Source organism: Homalodisca vitripennis, unplaced genomic scaffold, assembly GCF_021130785.1.
Source record: "Homalodisca vitripennis isolate AUS2020 unplaced genomic scaffold, UT_GWSS_2.1 ScUCBcl_3209;HRSCAF=8585, whole genome shotgun sequence".
Taxonomy (NCBI): domain Eukaryota; kingdom Metazoa; phylum Arthropoda; class Insecta; order Hemiptera; family Cicadellidae; genus Homalodisca; species Homalodisca vitripennis.
In genome coordinates this window covers 9,615-31,402 of record NW_025779322.1, presented here as the reverse complement: position 1 = coordinate 31,402, position 21,788 = coordinate 9,615, and the positions used below count along the sequence as shown (strand labels likewise).

Here is a 21,788-nt window from a genome sequence, read left to right as displayed (position 1 = left end):
CAAATAATCTGAAATTTTGTACACATTTTTCCCAAATGTTGCTTATGGATCAAAAATTAGTGAAAAAACCGAATGAAATAGACTATATTCCAATTAGAAAAAATATGAAAAGAATTCAAAAAATCGTCTTAACTGTTCAAGACTCTGAAGGAAATTTATTGAAAAATGAGAGTAAAACTACAATTTACTTAAGATTGTTGAAGCAACGGACATGAATCAAGGGGGTCTATTGAATAGACTACCTTTAAACTTTCAAGAAAAGACTAGAAGATATACATTTTCAAGGGTATCGAATCGCGACTCTTACAAAAATTACATCCAGACACTATTTTCGGACCTTTAAACTCAAAATAATAATTGCTTGTTAAATTTTTTTTCTATCTAAATGGAGTCAGTCATAGATCTAAGAAATAATCAACTTACATTCGATAACACGAATATCTTAACGATTGTAGACGAAAACAATGTGATCTGGTTTAAGGCTAAAGATGTTGCAGAAATTTTACAATATGAAAATACTAGACAAGCTATCATAAATAATATTGATAATGACGATAAAACAACTTTTGAATGTATAAATTACAGGAGTCTATCCCATAGACCCTTTCAAAATCTTCATCCTGACACTATTTTCGTTAATGAATCTGGCCTTTATTCTCGAAATAAAACTTACTAGTTAAATTTCTTTTCTATCTAAATGGAGTCAGTTGTGAATCTACTCAAATTCAATAATAAAGAAAATTTTAACATTTGTTGACGAAAATAATGAATTTTGGTTTAAAGCAAAAGATATTGCAGAAATATTGGAATTTAAAAATACGATGAAAGCGATTAGAGATCACGTTAAAGACAAATATAAAAAAACTACGATAACATAGATTCAGAAGGGGGGAACGAATCGTTCTTACCTTCAAACTTTCAAAAAAACACTATTTTCATTAATGAACCGGGCATATATTCTTTAATACTGAAATCTAAAATGAAGATTGCAGAAACGTTTCAAAATTTGGTTCAAAGCAAAAGATGTTGCAGAAATTTTAGAATATGAAAACACGAGGCAAGCTATCATAAATAATGTCGATAATGACGATAAAACAACTTTTGAATGTATAAATTACAGGAGTCTATCCCATAGACCCCGAGAAACAAGGGGCTATTCGAATGGCCCCTTAACAATCTTCATCCTGACACTGTTTTTATCAATGAATCTGGACTTTACGATGAAAATGTTTCTAAATTTTATTAAACTCTAGAATTATGATATTTTGTCTGTAAATGTTTTTGAAGATGAGGTAACCATTGAATGATTCGTCCACACTCGCTAAGAGTCGGTTTTCTTTGACTTTTTTGAATAATTCTTTTAGCACAATCTTTACAATGTGCATGTTTTTTATTTTTACTATAATGCCAATCGTAAAATTTGGAAATATTCTTAATTTCTTTACAAATACAACATTCTTTCTCTTCTAAAGTTAATTTTTCTATTTTTTCGTATAATTCTCTCTCATATTTACTATGACAATCCTTACAATAATAGTATAATCCACCTTTGCTTCTTTTATCTTGAGAAAACTTCGTCAAATCTTTAAATTCTTGACACTTTATACATTTCTTTTCAGCCTCCATTTATATACAAAAAATTATAGCTTTGACTTTCTCAATTCATATTCGTAAAAACTTCCACTTATTTCTTCATTATTTAAATCTTTTATACTATAAGTTACAGGATCTGTGTTATTAATTTGATAAATCACAAAGATTTCTCTTGACCAATTGTTCTTATATTTGTTTGAAAATGTTTGTTTTTTACTAACAATTCTTACATGATCATTGACTTTAAATTTAGTTTTTGTGTGAATTTCTGGTGGAATATACTTGAAAACGGTCTCTAATAACTCCTTTTCTGCATCTTTATCTACGTCTTTCGGTTTCATTTTTATTGTGCTGTGAACTGTATCGTTATAATTGTTTACGATTTTTTGAAGAATATCGATCCATTTAAAGTTTTTATTAATCTCAAAAATTACTTTCATTCTCTCATTTTGAGTTCTGTTATATCTCTCTACAATACTTGATTTCTCTTCGTTTTCAGTATGATAAATCTTGATGTCGTATTTTCTCAAAACATCATTAAATTCTTTATTTTTAAACTCTAAACCCTTATCTGTATGAAGTAGGTTTGGAGGTTTGTGATTGATCCTTATGGCATCTTTAACTATATCTTCGAAAGCTTTTGAAACATCCTTGCCGTTTTTTCTTTTGATAGCTCTTGACCAAGCATATTTTGAGAAAGTATCAATAACATTTAACATATACTTGAATCCATCATTTTGATCCGAATAGTTAGACATTATAACTAAATCTGCTGCCCATAAATCGTCAATTCCTAAAGTTATAATTTTTCTCTTTTTAAACTTTTTTCGTACTGGTGCATGAATTTCTCTAGCTTCAATCTCGATTTCTTCCTTATTCTTAGATTCTTTCTTTACTTGTTTTTCATTTGGATTCTTTATAAATTTACCCTTATTTGTCTTACATTTTGAACATTTTGCTGCAATTCTATACAATCCGTTTTGAGTTTGAACGATTTTAGAATCTATACTTTTCGTTTTTTTCTTGCATTTGTGGCAGTGAATCAAATCATCTTCCATTTACATGTCAAAGTTTCCAAGTTTATTTAACTCATCTAATATATCAGATTTTGCTTCATTTTTATAGCCATAAGGTACTGTATCGATCTTATTTTCTAGGACAATTCTCTTATCATCTTTAGCGTTCAGTGCCAGTTTGTTTATGGTGATGGTATACAATTCATGTTTATAGCTTTTTATTACAGTCATCTCCCTAAATTCTTCTTTATCTTCGAACAAACATCTCTTCAAGTTTTCGATATTTATTGTTTTATTTACAACGCCTCTCTTAATTCCTTTACACCTAACTGGATTTTTGTCTAGATATTTGTACGAGTACATCTTTGATCTTAAACCACAAAATTCTTCTAAAACTTCGCTATTTAGTTCGTCTTTGAATTTTCCTATGACTTTCTTATTTTTAGTAGTGAAACATTCGTGATCTTTTGGATAATCGCTCGTATCAAAGTCATTCAAATTTTCTTTAATGATTTTGTAAGGATCACGTTTTAATTCTAGAAAATAACTGTCTGTATCCATGTAACACAGATTCAAATCTGGATCATAGTTCTTTAATTTGTTGTAATAAAACTCGTACATTAGCAATTTTGAGAGGTCGAGAACTGAAAATCCTATGTAGATCGGCTTGTTAAATTTTACTTTCTGTTTATACATGTGACTCGCTATACAGTTATCGTCAAAGATATTAAAGCATTTGAAGTTTGTTTTCTTAGCTTGTTTCATTGAAAATTCTTCATTTCCTAGTCTAATATCACATCTATTTCGCACATTTTCCATACTTTTTCCAAAAACTGAGTTGTTCATCAGCTTATAAAAGTCCTTTTCAAAGTCGCTTGTAGCTTTGGTTCTCATGTTTGTGTTAAAATCAATGTACTTTTTCATAAAAGGCTTCTGATCAAATGCAATAAACTCTATTCACATGTTTCAAAATCATACCTTGTTCCAGATAGAATTTCAAATTTCTTGAATGAACAACGTATTCAGTTTTATCCAGTAAAGTTGTGCAAAGTTTGTTTTTATAATGTTCGGGAGCAAGAGGTAAATCCTTGTGATGTTCATGTAAATTTGTTGGATATCCTAGATCAACTTCGAGAATATAGCCATAATCTTCGTCGCCAGTGAGTTCCAAAATTGTTTCTTGCCATTCTGCTGTTGTATACGTTTTAGGATCCATCCACTTGATTTCGTTATATGGTAAATTTTGCATAAGCCCGTAACCATAAAGGTTGTTTGCATCGACGTACAACAGATAGTTTTCGGGCTTTGTCTTATCAAAATCTTTCAAATATTTGTTATTTGCTTTCACATATCGTTTAATACATTGAGAAATGCCTCCGCGAATACCTTTTTCGATCATTAAATACATATTATAATCGTTAATTAGCTGAAGCTCAATTTTCGTTAATTTTAACATTGCGTCCCATGCGAGACTGGGAGCTGTTAGATAGTGTGCCGGATCGAGTTTATAGCAATTTAGGCAAATGTTTCTGAAATTTTCGAATATATCGGCAAGCAATAAAACATCTTGGATGTTATAGAGATCAGAGTAATTTCCTAGATTTTTCTCTTTTAATTTATTCCAAACAGCTAAATAATGTTGAAAATCTTTCTCAGATATGCTCTCATCTGTTAAAAGTGAATAGAAATCTTGAATTTTTAGCTCTTCTGTGTAATCAAGTTTTTCAATACTATCGATAAATTCATAGGGAAATATTCCTTTTCCAGATAGAATTTTAAAAATCTCGTCTTCGTCATTTGGTTGTCTATCTAGAATTTCATTCAGACCATCTTGTATAAAATGATTTGTATGTTTGAAAATCTTCTGTCTTTAGGTTTTTTAGCTAACTTTTCTATAGACGAGGCCATGAATCTGAACGTATCTACGAAAGAAAACTTGATGAACTTTCTTGGTTTATCATCTTCAAACTCATACCCATAGCCAGAATTTACAGAATAATTTATATATTTCTCATCGGTGTTTGCGATCAAATCAACATTACCATACTGTTTTGCCAATTCTTTTATGTACAAATGAGTATCGTAATTTGACATATTGTGACAGAAAACTGGAATATTTTGAGGAAATTTGAGATTCAGATTACAAGATAAATGAGCAGCACCTCGAAATTTACCTGTTAAATGACAATGATCTCGTACTTTTTTTCTTGTTTGATTATCAAAACCCTCACATTCACAAATATGACAAACACTAGAATTTTGGTATGCTAATTCTTCTTCTTCGGTCAATTTCATAGGTTTTTTGTTCTTAGAATTATACTTTTTAGCTATGTATTTTGATATTTTATTGAGCTCTTCAAACAATTTTGCAGGAACATTAGGCAAATCGTCTTCATTTTCGGCTCGATAACATATCGGTTTATACATGCGATTCGTCACATTTGACACTAAATATAGAGTAAAACCATAAGGAATGTGCTTCTGAATCTTGGTTGTAATCGATCTTTGTGGATTGTTCTTGCATGTCGGAATTTTTTCTAATATGCTCTCAAAATCCATATAAATAACGTACGGATGGCTAAACTTCTTTTAATAATTAGTAAATGTTGTTGTTTGACCTGGAAACGGCATAATTGGCTTACAAACTTCATGTTGTTTGCAAATTTCTAAATGATCTGTTAAATCTCCAGATTTGTAGAAATGGCTTAAACATCTTCTACAAAGAAATTTTCTTTCCTTATGCTTGGATAACTGAGAAACTCACGAGTTTATTTAAATCGGTTATCAAAACATAATGAGATTTATCTTCTTGCTTAACATACAATAAATCGATTTCTAACTCGGCATCATAAATTTCTGAAATTTGTAACGGAACAATATTAATTTTTTCATCATAAGTATAGATATTTATAGACATTTTTGGATATTTGTACTTGGAATTGGAGCTGCGTTTCTCGAATAATTGTATATCTTTCAAAGACATTGGATACTCGAAACCTGAAAATATCTCGTCATTTACAAATTTTTCATATTGTTTTACACGTTCAGGATGAAATTTTGATTTTTCAATTGCACATCGGATAGAGTAAATAAAGCAATAGTCATCTTCATTTTTGATATTTACACAAGCTTTCTTTACCTTTATTTCTTGTGGTAAATCGATATATGATCCTGCGTTCAGCATTTCGTGTTTATTAAGGCTCAAAATCAGTTGTTTACAGCGTTTTAATGTCCATCCAGAACCTCGATTTGGATGATTTGTCTGCTCTCGATGTGTTAATTTATTAAATTGTTTAGAAATAAAGTCGTTTACATCAAAGATCTCGTCTGCTTTTATAGTAAAGTACATTGGACAAGTTTGTGTTTCACCGTTCACTAAAGTTCGTTCGTATTCGCATTCTAAAGAGAGATATCCTTTACTATTTTTCACAGTTTCTTGAAATTTTTCGATTAAACTTTTAATTTCTGGGCGCAAAACAGAAAGATATTTGTAAATTGACATGAAATTGTCGTTCAAATTTGTTAAAATGTATTGCTTAAATAGACCGTGTATTGAGGATAAAACTTCTACATCAATGATATTTTCAGGTTTCTCATTAATCGTTTTATCAATTTCTTCGATCATTTCTGACTTAGTTTTGTCGTTAGTTTCGATAGCCAATTTTTCAGCTATTGAATGATTTTTTTCATCATTAAATAGATTGAGATCTTTTTTTACTTTCCTTAAAATTTTTCTTTAGTTCACGCAATTTTTCTATATTATACATGTTTTGGTGATCGGCAATTTGATTTTCTTTAGCCCAAGTCCTCAAATAATTTAGTTCACTTTCGTAAATTTCTTTGTTCTTCAAATGAATCTTTGAGTTGTAATGTCGGGTATAATGATGTTCGAAAATGTCTTTTTTGCAGTACGGGCAGGATATCTTTTTCCTATCCATTTAAATAGGGAAAATTTGAATCTGCCAAGTTTTACTATTTAGTAAAATATCTTTTTATTAAGCTGAAAAATAGCAATAATTCAGTAGATTTCTAAGGATTTTTATCAAAATTTGATAAAAATTAGCACAATTTATGTAGAAACAGCGTTAAATGTTTCTATTTATATAGGAAAAATTTAAAGATTTTGATACAAATCAGCAGAATTTATGATTTAACAGCGTTAGATTCTTCTATTTATATAGGGAAAAATTTGTATAACTCAGACTTTGAAAAGTGGAGAATTTTACTAGAATTTGACACAAATCAGCACAATTTCTGGTGAAACAGTGATAGATTCTTCTATTTATTATAGAAAAATCTGTAAACTAAGACTTAAAATTTTTGAAAAAATAGTATAATTATAGGACAAAATAGTACTTTTATTACTATATTGGTTTGTAGGGGGCAATTTAAATTCTTTATACTATTTTTTCAATAATTTTTTCTTTAACTTTTCCAAGATTTTTCATTAAGATTTTAATATATTTACAACAGAATTTTCGTAGATTAGAAGCAGATATGAGATTGATTCGAAGCATATTTCACTAAGTTTCAGCTTAAGAAAGTAGAATCAAACAGCTATAGATTCGGTTATTTTTTTATTCGTGATTTACAGATTCGATTTGTTTATTGTCCTTTAAACAGTATTTTACATTGATTTTCTGACTGTCCCAAAAGTGTCCTAGAAACCCCATATTCATATCTACTTATATTTATATATATATGGTCTCTGGTCTGTTTCAAAGTATATCTGCTGATTTTGGGAAAAAATGTTGTAAATATTTCTAAATTATATAATATGTGTTTTTAAACTTTATGTTTTTACCAATGTTTAAACATTTCCTTACTTTTTTAAAGTGTCTTTTTGACCAAGGAAGGTTGGTGAAGTATGCAGTTTTTTTTTCCGAAGATTTTCCATTAATCAATGGAAATGAAATTAATATCACTTCCTCCATAAAGTATCGAATATTATAAAACCCTTATTGTGATTTAAAAATACCAATTAACTTTTAGCATTTCTGAATTAAACAAAAGTTACTTTCATTATGGCCGGTTATGATCTTTCGGCGGCCATCTTTATCAGCAAATTGGATTCAGGTTTAGTATATTAAAAACGACTTGTGTCTTGTGCACATCCTATTGGTTTTCCAGTGTTTATTGAGCCATCACAGTGATTGTGTATCACTGAAACGATAACAACGGTTGGAAAAATCTGTCACCTTACTGCCTTGCGTTCTTTTTTAAGTTTTATTTTACACAGTGACGTATTGTACGTGTTTATTTCTCATTAAATTTGTGTTTATAGTACATGTAGGTATCCTTCAAAAGCATATAAACACTTAGAGCCAATTTTATCTATATTTTTGAAACGAAATGTAACTGTGTTTTGGTTTTAAAAAAACTGTACTGCACCTCAATGGTCATTGGCAATGACTATTCCTCAAATTATCAGCCTTATCTAAACAATCACCCTCGCCTCCATACATAAATAAGGTTGTAATGTTTGGTAATGACCCATAAAAGTTGTTTGAATACCATGAATATTAAAAAAATAATTATATTACATTTATGTAACTACAATATTGCTTTCTTCACCTCAAAATAGGAAATATCTTATGAAAAATATTGATAAAACTTCTTAATAATAACAATATAATTTTAAAACAATCATTGTAGTTGATTTTTAGTACGTGTCAGTAAAGTGTCTTTTCGACACTTCTATCCATGGTATAACCGATTTTTTTATTTAATTATTTCGTTGAAAATTTACAAACGAAAATGTATCACTTTTTTAATTTTTATTACATAAAGCTCAGTTGTTGTGCAAAGCGACAAACTGTTTATACACAGAAAAACCAACTAAAACTATGTACTACAAGACCTTAATATAAATCCAAGATAACGGTTTAATGATGGCCGTGGAATGCATTACTATCTAGAATGAAAGTCACCTTAATTGCATTTAACATATATTAAAATTAACTGGTATTTTAATCAATATACAGCATTTTTCATATCTCACACGTAATATACACACTGTATTAATAACAAAAACTAACATATTGCTAAATTGGATGACCTCGCATCACCGATGTAAAACAATAGAAAGTCAAATTATGATATTTATTCCACATTAAGACATTCGATTCACCTAGTGAACTTAGGCGTTGTGTTTTATACTGTTATATCAGAATCCTTGCAATACATCTGTGATTTTGTTCATCTCATATTGGAGTTCTTTACTCCGGTATGATTTATTCATGAGGACTGAGGGAGGGCTGACTCAACCACAATCATCAAAATGTGGAACTCTATTGATGTAACCCTTGAAGTCAATTCCTAAAATAAGTCAGTTCAATAATCTAAAATAAACCTTTCATAATTCTGTGTAAATTGCCTAACTAATGCTTATGACGTTTCGCCCTGCAATAACCTGCTGAATAATAGGAGCGTCTAAGCATAAACTTCTATATGGTATAAAAACGCCCTAGAGATAAAGGAATGGCTACTAAAAGATATTGCAATTTCCTGGACCATAATCAAATTTAGTTTTTGGGTAGAGTGATTTTGGGCCAATGAGTTTAGAGAATTAAACAAATTTTATAAACATCCTATCTACCACATACTAAATCGAATTTATCTGCACTCAAAGTATTTAACTGAATAACCCCAACGGTTTCGGCCATACTTGAGTTATTTAAACCAAAGTGGAGGAATCCTAAAGTCGAAGTCCGTAACTTTCTTAGTTACATCACTTATGATGCAACACGACGGCGTCCTCAAATAAATATTATTTAGGCATAAGTCTTATCATTTTTTAAATGGAAGAAGGAAAACTTTTTTCAGTTCAACTCAATTGAATAAAAATACTTTATAATTGGCAAATAAATAAATAAATGTATATATATATATATATATATCAAATTTCACATCATGATATGCCTGTTTTTTAAACACAACAATTTAAAAACGAAGTGAATTAATTGATTAATATATTACAGCATTAAACGAATCATGTATTTTTTAGACTGATTTCAAACTACAACGAAATATAAGAAAATATGAAGCATCAAAATAAAAGTGAAATTTTAATAGACATACTACTGAATTGTTACACAGAATTGTGAGTGGCTTGCATTGCAGAATTTGTGCTTGTAGGAACGGCAATTTTGAGTTTGCTTTATACCCCGACAGACAATATATTGAGGCTTTTGTTTCTAAATTATTTCTTTTAGATTAAATCAATTTCCTAAACGTTTTTGTTTTTGTTTATGTTAAACCCATGTCCAGATAATGGTCGTTCAGAATTATTGTAGGTGGTACTCAAAATAAAAATATTTCTATGTTTGATTCCTATATATAAGTAACGTACATGAAAATTTCCTTTAAATCAGTCCGCATGGTTTTGTGCGATTAATTATCAAACATCCATTATCGAGACATCCAAACATCTTCACAAACATATATAGGATTATTTATTATTTGATGTTAAGATTACCTCTGACATGACGCCAACTTGTAATAGTACCTTCAAAAAATTAGTATCGGTTGTTAATAATACAATTTCATGTCTTTATATTGGCTGAAGGTTAGCGAAGCCGAGGAACTATGAAAATTTCAATTATGTCTGACTTTTCTATCTGTCTATTTTTCCGAACAACATTTTAAGAATCAACTGACATAAAATACTTGTAAAAAAACTTTGAATGAACTTCGTTTCTATAACGGCAACACCGAGTTCGATGATGGTGCATGTCAGCCATGGGATTTGGTTGAGCGTTAGCGAATATCTTCACATTGGTCTTATGAATAACCATGATGGAAATCAGAAAACAACTGAATAAGTAAATTTTTAAACAAACTTTTACAAACGAACTGTAAAATCATACTATATTGCAACAATTGGCTCTTTTATTTATACAGAAAAAATCAAATATAACAGACTGGAGTCAATGTTGAAAGTCTGTGATCATACTTCAGTGCACTCTTGCCTTATAGTAACCATCACTAACATGTAATCTAATAAACTGTTAGAAACAAGCTTAATGGATTTATTAAAGGCAATTTAAAGTGAAAATAATTTTCTAACGCAACGTCTTGGAATGAAAAAGAATGTTAAAAGTGTTCCGACGAAAGTATTCATACCTTGTGGTAAAAGCCTTACCTTTGACAAACTGAATCAAGGCACCTGTGAATTAGGTAAACTGCTGAATAGAATATTATTCCAAGGACAGAGGAAGAAGAGGAAATTAAAGGCTGAATATTTTTGCTTTTTAAAGTGTTTGAAGTTCTTTCAAGCACCAAGAAAACACAAAAAAGAGTAACTTCATTTTGAAGTTTTGAAAACAAGTGATGACACTGTAAAACATGACGTCGCGCTTGTCAACTTATTAAAAGAAACTTAACCGTTATTCTTGGTCGTTATATCCTTGTAAGGGAATAAACTATCTTATATGTTCGGAACATATTTCATTTAACACTTTTTATTTAGATTCACAGAAAACCAATTTTAATACTTTATATGTTTAGTTTTTTTTCTAAGTATAAATAGTTCAGTCACTTTTTAAATCGATTTTGTAATTAGAGTAATAATTCTCATCTTAATTAATTTTAAGCTTCCTTTGTCTAAAATCTAATCATTTCACTGGCTAAGCTTTGGCGAAGCTATTATTCAAGGGGTTATAAAAATTTAATTTCCGTCTCTCCACAAACAACAACAACGAAATTATCTTTTATAGACTTGAAATTTTGCCTGAATCTTCATTTTTATACACGACATATCGACAATGATGCATGTTACTCCATGCAAAATTGGCTGAGCGTTAGCGAAAATTTTTATATTGGTCTTATGAGCAAACCTACTAACAACGAGAAAATCTGGAAATAAATAAATTAATGAAAAAGGTGAGAACAGTGTTTTAACATGTGACTTATTCACACATTACGTTTATTCATACGGTAAAATAAATATAATAGACTGGAAAGTCACTTTTAAAATTTGGAGACGATATTTGATATCAGCGTAACCTTGCCTAACTTTGTAAAATGTGAATGTATCTTTCTGGCAAGATATCTCAAGAAGAACAATCTTAAAGAATTAAAGAGCTTAATTTTTACCTACACAATGACCACTATTTAAACAATTCAGATGCCAATAAAACTTGTTTAGACATGGAGTTATAACAAAATGAGTATAAATAACTATATGCCAATTGAATACAAGAGGTTTAACCTAACTATCAAGAAGATATTTTAAAAAACGTTCCATTTGTAAACTTTAATTTTTTGCAAAAAACTACATTTCTAGATAGAAAAAAGTGAGTTATATGATGTATATGTTCGTCCGTGGAATTTTGCTAAGCTCAATAAAAATTTCAATCATTAGACGCGCAATTTTTTATCATCCCGCTGGACGGATATGACAATGTCTTTTTATTGTAAGATATTTTCTGTCTGTCTTGAACACATTTCTAGAGTGAAATGAGCAAACTTGCATGCAACCTCAGAAAATTTTGTTGACACGTCATATTTTGTACTACTTCTTTATAATTTTACCGTTAAGTATTCCGTATCAGAGCTCTTAATTGAGATTCATTAACCTGTATCGTTACCAAATTATCAAAGTGTTAAACTCCCGGGTTTCATAACTCAAAATTCTTGGTTGTCAAATAGCTCAATGTTTGGAGCTATGACCTGTTAAAATCGCTGCACCGAGGATCACAAATACTGATCATTACTTTGGTTTGAGTAAACTTATTTAGCCTTATTCTAGAAGTTGTCTCTGTTTTTCAGATCGCATATATGTTCTGAGACTTTTGGACTCCAAAGTTATTAAACCATCTGCCTGAATTAAGAGAGTGTTCGTAACAGTGTAAGCATTATCATTGTAAAGATACGTACAGTATTTAAATAACCCCATTCAATCTTCCATTGTGATATTTTGTAGATAAAACCTGTAGGATTTTCTCACCATCCTGACTTTGGCATAAACGTAACACATTAACTAAAACCCAACAGCAATCAACCAGAAGGACCCAACGTTATAAAAGAGGTCTAATGTAGTGGGCAGCCAGATGTTTTTTTTTCTTGGTAGTATAAATATATAAATAAATTGTTCCTTGAGTACAGCCCAAGCCGCATTCAGTGACCTGAGGCTCGTGACCTTGACCTTGGTTGATGGCCTTGACCTTTAAGGTCATTGACCTACCCTGGGTTATTGACTTCTGTGGGCAAGGGGAGTAGAGGGGAATTGACCGACCTTGGAGAACATTGTTGGCGATCTCTATTGACCTTAACTGTCCCTTAAGTAACAAGTCCCTTAAGTACTCTTGGACCAAGAGGAACCTATTTTAACCCCATGGCTAGGGGACAATATATGAATATTTATCCCACAGACAGCATGGATTGCACTAAATCCCTGTCGGTTTCTTGATAATAAGAAATGAACCATTATTTCCAATAATATTTCATTTTCCATAAAGGGATGTTTACTTGCAAACGATAAAAACTAATTCTTGCAGAACAGGCAATCCTACGTACATGTACTAAAACATTGCATTAATAAGGCAATATTTGACTGCGTGAGAGTGTTCAGTGACACGCCGGTAAACTGGAGTTTTACGACTAACATGACACTAAAACTGAGTGCGTTTCTTACGTGGAATTAATTCATACACGTGTTTCCTTCACTAACAGACATCGATAAGGCAGGTAAATAAAATTCTTATTTATTACCATTTCATAAATTACACAGATAAATTTTGTCCCTGTTGACAAGCTATATTTTAGATATGGACATCAATTTAATATAACGTCCCCAGACGTAAACGTTCTATTTATCCCAATAAATAGTACGTTTACACTGCCACAGTCATAGTGTCAGACCAACACATCATACTAAAATTAGTTTACCAAAGCGTTAGGGGCCACTCGATTAAACGGAATGTCACCAGCTCAGTTCAGCTTCAGTACTACCCCCTCTCCGTCGACACCCTTTTTTTTAACTCTTGATGATAACGTTATAACATGCTAGATGAGGCAGCTCGGTACGTATTTTAAAGCAAACGATTAATTATACTGACACTGGCTAAATACAGCTTCAGCGTTACTTCTTCTCCAGCAACCCCTTTTCTTGTTCAACTCTTTATTGGGACGTTATAACATCTTATATGAGGCAGCTCGGTACGCATTTTGAGGCACACGATTAATCAGACTGACTGGCTAAATACAGCTTCAGTGTTACTACTCCTCCAACAACCCCTTTTCTTGTTCAACTCTTTATTGGGACGTTATAACATCTTATATGAGGCAGCTCGGTACGCATTTTGAGGCACACGATTAATCAGACTGACACTGGCTAAATACAGCTTCAGTGTTACTACTCCTCCAACAACCCCTTTTCTTGTTCGACTCTTGATGGACGTTATAACATGCTAGATGAGGCAGCTCGGTACGCATTTTGAGGCACATGATTAATCAGACTGATACCGGCTAAATACAGCTTCAGTGTTACTACTCCTCCAACAACCTCTTTTCTTGTTCGACTCTTGATGGACGTTATAACATGCTAGATGAGGCAGCTCGGTACGCATTTTGAGGCACACGATTAATCAGACCGACACCGGCTAAATACAGCTTCAGTGTTACTACTCCTCCAACAACCCCTTTTCTTGTTCGACTCTTGATGGACGTTATAACATGCTAGATGAGGCAGCTCGGTACGCATTTTGAGGCACACGATTAATCAGACTGACACTGGCTCAATACAGCTTCAGTGTTACTCCTCCTCCAACAACCCCTTTTCTTGTTCAACTCATGATGAGGACTTTATAGCGTGTCAGATAATGCAGCTCGGTACGCATCCATCTCTATCAAGCCCATATTTCTAAAATTGTGTTAACGACGTTGCAATATTGTAGATGAGACAGCCCAGTACGCATATTGAGGGGCACGATTAATCAGATCTACACTGGCTAAATACTCATTCAGTACTCACCTTATTCATGTGTATCATGTTACTACGCTTATTTTATTATTTCAGACGACGGCGTGACAAGATGGCACTATCAAACAGTCGATGCGTATAATGTTGTTACTAGAGTTTATTTTATTGTTTTAAACGACGGTGTGACAGATGCCACTATCGATCAATCAATGTGTATCATGTTTTTATTACAATTATTTTATTGTTTTAGACGACGGTATGACAGGTGGCAGTACCGAGCAGTCAATGTGAATAATGTTATTGCTTCAGTTATCTTATTGTTTCAGACGACGGTGTGATAGATGGTAGTATCGATCAATCGATATGTATGATGTTGTTATTACAGTTATCTTATTGTTTCAGACGACGGTGTGATAGATGATAGTATCGATCAATCGATATGTATGATGTTGTTATTACAGTTATTTTAATGTTTCAGACGACGGTGTGATAGATGGTACTATCGATCAATCGATATGTATGATGTTGTTATTACAGTATTTTTATTGTTTCAGACGACGGTGTGACAGATGGCACTATCGAGCAGTCGGTGTGTATCATGCTTAACGGAGAAGAGTCTGAGCTTAAATTTATCAACATTGGGAATGAAAAGGTAGAAATTTGTACTATAAAATAGTGCAAATGAATATTTACATATTTTAATATCGTAATATAAAACAAGTATAAAAAGTACATTTATGCCTTTTGTTAATAGTTTCTGATTAGAAATAAATTAGTAGAAGCTAATATTTCCTGTTTGTATACAAGAAACTCATTTTCCACATGGTGAACGTTTTAAATTCTGCTATAAAATCGTATTGAGACTTAATCTATCCATCTCATTTTTCACACACTAAAAAATTATTTGAATAATAAAAACTGATTATTTTTTAGAAGCCTACAGATCTCAGATTTTGTGGAAATTGTCTTCTATATACAAAACAATTATGAGTTTGAAATTGATTTAAACATTTTTTATGTATACTTTTAGGACCACTAAAATCATTGAAAATATAAACAATTGCGAAAGTATCTTTTTTCGTTAAAACAAGAATGCTATTGTATTCAGAAGACCAGAATTTTCAGAGATTTTAAATTAGCCTTATAACATCTTATTAAAAAAACATTATGAACTTCTTATGAAATGCTCCGTTATAAATAACACTTCAGCTGAAACAACAAACCTTAATGGATTTTTATTACAAAACATAAACTACGAAGATTGTTTTGTAACTAACTGGGTTGGATGAGAAGTGCTGTAAGGGGCTATGAGTGGAATAGCTCACTCTATTCTCGGTTTTAATTAAAACCACTTTTCTCTTGAACAAATAAACACAAACCACAGTTTGCTGTAAAGAAGTTCTTATAGCTATATTAAATTGAAAAGTAATGGCTTATTTTATTGTTAACAATCATATTTAATTGTAGGGAATAACAAAAGTAATTTTTCAAATGAGATTTTTTCAAACGGCAAAATTCTTTTATTAGTCAGGTTTTTAAACTATACCGTGGTAACTAAACAGTTTTACCATTATCAATTATCAGACACTAATATGAACAGGGAAAGAGAATTTACACTTGAACTCAACAATTTTGAGTGCATTAGTTAGAAACAGGTCAAATACCAATGGGAAAGGTAGTGGAAAGCTGAGGTGACCTGGGTTCTCTTGCTGTCGCGAATCACTAACCATGGTTAAAACAAGACAACTGCATTTTTATATGTACAGGACAAATGTTTTATATGTTGGTTTTAAATAAAACAACAATATCCCAATAAAATTTGCGCACAACAGAGCCTTGAGTTGATATAAAGTATATATCTTAACAATGTAGTAAGAAATATACAGTATAAGAGCGTACCCTAATATGGGTTTCAAAAGAGAATCCCCAGCAATCGGGCGTTGGTAGTAGTGATGGTAGATAATGTAACTTGATAATATAACGTGATTTTAAACCAATGGGATGGCCACATTAAAATACGTTTGAATGACAGAGGAGCCTCACAGATGTTTTTACAAGATAAACATTACAATGGAATATTTCGAAAAATAACACTAAAGCTTTACCACACATGTTGCTATGCTAGAGTAAAATATATGGGAACTCTACAATCATAAAGTATGTAGCAGTTGAAAATTGTCTTTTATAGGATAATATATGTATGCTAGAATACCCTTTGTAATCATATGGAAACTTTCTGTATTTACTGAGATATTTTGGTTGCGGTCAATACCCAATGTGATAGATCTGGAAATTTGGAGCTTATTTGGGCAGCTCCTGTTTCAAAGTTTTCTTTTTGGTCTTGTTTATGGACAGCATTTCTGACACAGCGTTTTCTGGATAATTTTCTTTTTCGTTTTAAAAAGTTTGTTTTTATGCCAGTTCGTTTTTAAGAAAAATGCTACAATTTTTAAGCGAAAATGGCCCAAACCTATTTTTATATTGCTATCGACCTTCTCAGGATTCGATCCCGTGACCTCGCGACTAGACAGTCACAGCCTTACCCCTACGCTACTGTGAAAACCAATTGAATGAAACTTTTTTGAACTGGGAACACGGAGGCTTGATGCGCTTAAGCACATACACTGAAAGTGATATATGTGTAGCTGTTGCAATTCACGTTCTTTATTCACGTTAGATGAAAACTAACATTTTCGTACGTTGTACTTTGTAATAATGATTAATTTTTGTGTATAATTTTCTAACTGAAAATAATCCACCTCAGTACTTAATTAATTTATAGATTTAAAATTATTAATCTAATTACGTTATCTAAAAATCTAGTTTATTTGTCACATCTAATATGCCTTATTATTAATATTATTTAAAAGAGAGCTAAACAACTTTACGTAAGCTCGAAAATATTGAAAAATACTTTTAAAATTTGAATTTTACGCCGAACTTTTTTCCGTTCTCGATAGGTCAACGATGTCAGCTCTGGCTCCCATGAGTTGCTCAAGTGCTCAAGCAAACTCAAACTAGCCAAAATCTTTTAAAATTCCTACAAAAACTCTTCGATTGTTGTTAAATCATTAGATTTTAGCCATAATGTTTGTTATGTTCATCTTTTATGTGCTTTCCAACAATTTTTGATAATTCTCAGGTCAAACTAAATGAATTCTCAGGACTAATCCTTACAGATTTATCCAAAACGGAGTGTTAAACTTCTTTAGTTCCCGATATTTCAGCTGTAGCAAGGATTTGAACCACCTTCCACTGTTGTAGTAGGCTGGCTATCTTAGTAAACAGACGTAATGTTCAGGTTAGATTATTTTTCGTAGATAGGATATAATACTATCAAATCATATTTTAAATCTAAGTGGATGAAAATTTTTCTCACTCTCATTTTTGCAAAAACCGTTGTACCTTTATTTCATTTCATTGAAAAATAAAAGACAGAAACTGACTCAACAACGATGCAAATGAGATTAGAAATTATTCATATCGAATCATTGATCCACCTCTGACCTGAATACTAAATTCACAGATCAATGCAGAAAAACAAGTGCTGTACGAACATGTCCATATTAACCTTGACAAATAGGCACGCAGGCTAATGTCGTGTACGCAAAAACGGCTTACTGGCTGGCTAAATCAATCATCCTGATAATAATGTCAAACATCAGTATCTTGCTCAGAATAATTATCACTTTTCCAATGGCGCAGTGTAGCGGGTTACAGCGGTTATCGCAAGATAACAGAATAAAGCAACGTCGAGTGTGGTTGCTGCTTGGATGGGTGACCGCTGAGCGATCCTGTCCTTGCAACCAGCCCGCCTGATACTACTAGCACCATTATGATACTAGATATGCGCATAATGTAAGGACTGTTACTTTACAAGTTACGTAAAGAGTATTCTACAAAAAAACCCGTTTTTAAATATATCCAATATTATATATAGAAATATTTGTGTTTCATCATAACACCACCTTGTGTTTGCACCACCCTCTATACCTGTTTTCAAAAATAGAGTGAAATAATGGCTAATCCAATTAGATATCACACAAGCAGAGTCCATTATATCTGCAGATTACCGAGCGGCCTGACCTGCACCACCCATCCTCAGGCACTTTCACCCCCCAATATTACACCCGACCACTAGACCACTATACTACTACTAAACCATACTACTACTACTATTACTACTACTACTACTACTACTACTACTACTACTGCTACTAAACTACCATTCAAACTAGACGCTACATTAGTACACACACACTACTATACTATTATTATATAGAACCATGCTGACTTGATCTCCCCTGAGCCAAGCACAATGATGTGATGCCGTTGCATTATTATAGATAAAATAATATACTAATTTAATTTTTTACAAAGCATAACAAGCCAGTTCTCATATTAAATCGTGTTTTTCTTTCTTTTATTTTAAATTATAAATTTTATGTATAAAAATTCTAGTACATTCTATTAAATGCTCTTAAAGATGTCAAGTTCTTCATTTTAAGTTATCGTGGCGGACGATCAACTGAAGCCTGCGCACAGACTGAATGCCTATGCAGACTCTATTACTTTATTAATTATATAAGTTATATCTTAGCTAGATAACTAGTAAAACTATTGTTTTTCAAAATAATTCTGTTTAGTGCATTACTATTGTAATTTTTAAGAGTAATTTCATGTACATTTGCTGGAATTAAATTCATTCATTCATTTCTTTCATAAAGACAATGACTAGTGAAGTTTCTATTCCCCTTGTTCAGATGTCATTATTTGGAAACATATACTATACGTACATTACCATCCGGACCAAACAGGAGTCATTCAACCTATTGTTGCATTTGTGTTACAGGGAGAGGTTGACAAGACCTCGGCCCCCGCGGACGCCTACGTCGTGATGTACTCTGTGATAGACAAGGCGAGTTTCCAGAGGGCGGAGGACGAGATGGGGCGGCTCCAGGACTACGACCTGCTGCGGGCGCGACCCGCCATTCTTGTAGCTAACAAGGTCGACTTAGTCAGGAGTAGAGCCGTTTCCTCTCAAGGTCAGTGACCTCATAGCAAAGTATTAATTTTAGTAGCAATAAAAATAATTCCAACTTTTTGGAACCACGTTATCACAGTAAGCTATTAAAGTACAAACTGAAATGTGACGTATTGCTTTCATCATTCATGTCAATTATTGAAATTATTATTATTATTATTTACGCAAAAACTGTTACTCTAGTTTGATAAATATTAAAAATTGTATGTTTCTTTATCTGTTCACATGTTATATTATGGTTTTTACTACTTTAATAATAAAAATATAATGGGTTGTTTGGATTGTTTAGTATAAACCTGCAACATATACCAATTTTGTATCTTGATTCCTAGTGTGCCTAAAAATGGAGTATTTACTTGGTAATTTAACTAGTGCAACACATAACACGGTGATGATCAATTTACTAACAGAGTGCTGTGAATGTTGAGTTTAGCTTCCGTTCCGTTCCTCTTAGTGCAGTCTAAAATTATTTAGATTCCAGGCGTTTCACCAAGAGGAAGGTTAACTGGAGCTAAACTTAAAATTCGGATTCAATCAACCAAGACTGAGTTATGAACAGAGTGTTATTGTGTCTGTTACAGATGGTAAATGCCTGGCATGCACGTACCGTGCAAAAATTCATAGAGATCTCAGTCGGGATCAACCACAACGTGGATGAGCTTCTTGTGGGTATCCTCAACCAGATCCGAATGAAGCGAGCATGCGCAGACCGTGAAAGCGGATCTCACTGGTAAATAACAATACAGAATTACTGTCTAAGTACGAAGGGTACCACGGTCCTCAATTAAAGCTGACAGAGTGTTTTTCATGATCAAGGGATTTCCTTTTGAGGAGTTACTTTATTGTTATTTACTTGTTAACAGCGATAACTTTCAATCTTAATTCGTTGTAAAATGTTTCATAATACAAGATCATTGATGGGTTAATTAATCTGTTTTGTTACAAAAGGCCCATCTCATTATAGCCCTACTTGGCCATTCCCAAAAACAAGAAATCGGTACAGTATGAGATATAAAAAATCTATAATTTGGTTTAGCACCGGTCTATAAGTGAACAACAGCGAATCAGTAACGAAATTTAATTTTCTAAAATTAATGTTCTTCTACGAATGACCTCTTATAAAATATTTCCTGCTTCTATTTCCAATATGACTAAAAACAATATATGTAACTGTGTAACAAAGTTTTGTTATGATTCCCAATTTTTACACAAATTTTCTTTTTAAATCAATGCATATAAAAGACTGTTATGTTACATACAGTATTAAACTATTTAACCACCTAATCGATTATAATATGAATTGTGTACGTTATCTCAGACAAAAAAGATTATGCTCAAGATTCATGCATAAACTGCTGTCATTTTTAAGTACTGTTAATGACTATTAGCATGGTTTTTTACAGTTCAAACGGATTGTAATCCAGATGCAATAGATTTCTTTTAACGCACCAAGAAACGTTAAGTACAGGGCCTTTGAACATCGCACTAAAAAGGGTTTATTCACACTGATATTAAAATGCCATATTAAATTTAAAATTAGCATATGTTTAAGTAAAAAGTTTTATTTTAAAATATCATGCTACTTTAATAGAGAAACCTAATCATTCTAACGGTTTCTGGTGAATTATGTGAAATTCACTAAATTATTTTGGAATTGTATACCACTAATGTGATTAATGCATTTTTTTATAAAGAGCTACCAATTTTGTGACCCAGGTACAAGAGTAGAGGTGTGGTCAGAGCCAGCATGAAAGCGCGCCAAATGTTCACCTGGATCTTCGGAAAGGAGGATTCTAAGTTTAAGAACTGCGAGAATCTTCATGTCCTGTAAACTGGGATAGGGTATTTAAACTTGCTAGTCAGGAGTTTGGGATGGACACTTGTGAAACTCATAGTAACTGTGTTATATATTTGAAAATATTATATATTAAGGTACATACATTTAATTGATACAGTTATGAATTGAAAGTCAAGAAAGTTGAGGCATAGTCAGGATCTAGTAATCAAAAACTCATATTGTTATTATTTATTAAATAAGTTAAATTAATGTTTATCTATAAAATATTAATTAAATACAAATGCGTAAAATTGTCTTTAAGCGAAGGGTCTTTATTAATCCAATTTTAATTTCTGATACATTGAAGTAACAATTAAGAAACATCTAGTTACCTAATATGTGCAATACTTTTGCATTTTTTGTACACGTTTCTGG

At 31.8% G+C, this 21,788-nt stretch overlaps 1 pseudogene; it reads left to right on the top strand.

The window, feature by feature from the left end:
• LOC124372436 overlaps positions 1 to 21,421 on the top strand; it is a 31,119-nt pseudogene extending 9,698 nt beyond the window's left edge.
• The last annotated feature ends 367 nt before the right edge of the window (positions 21,422 to 21,788 follow it).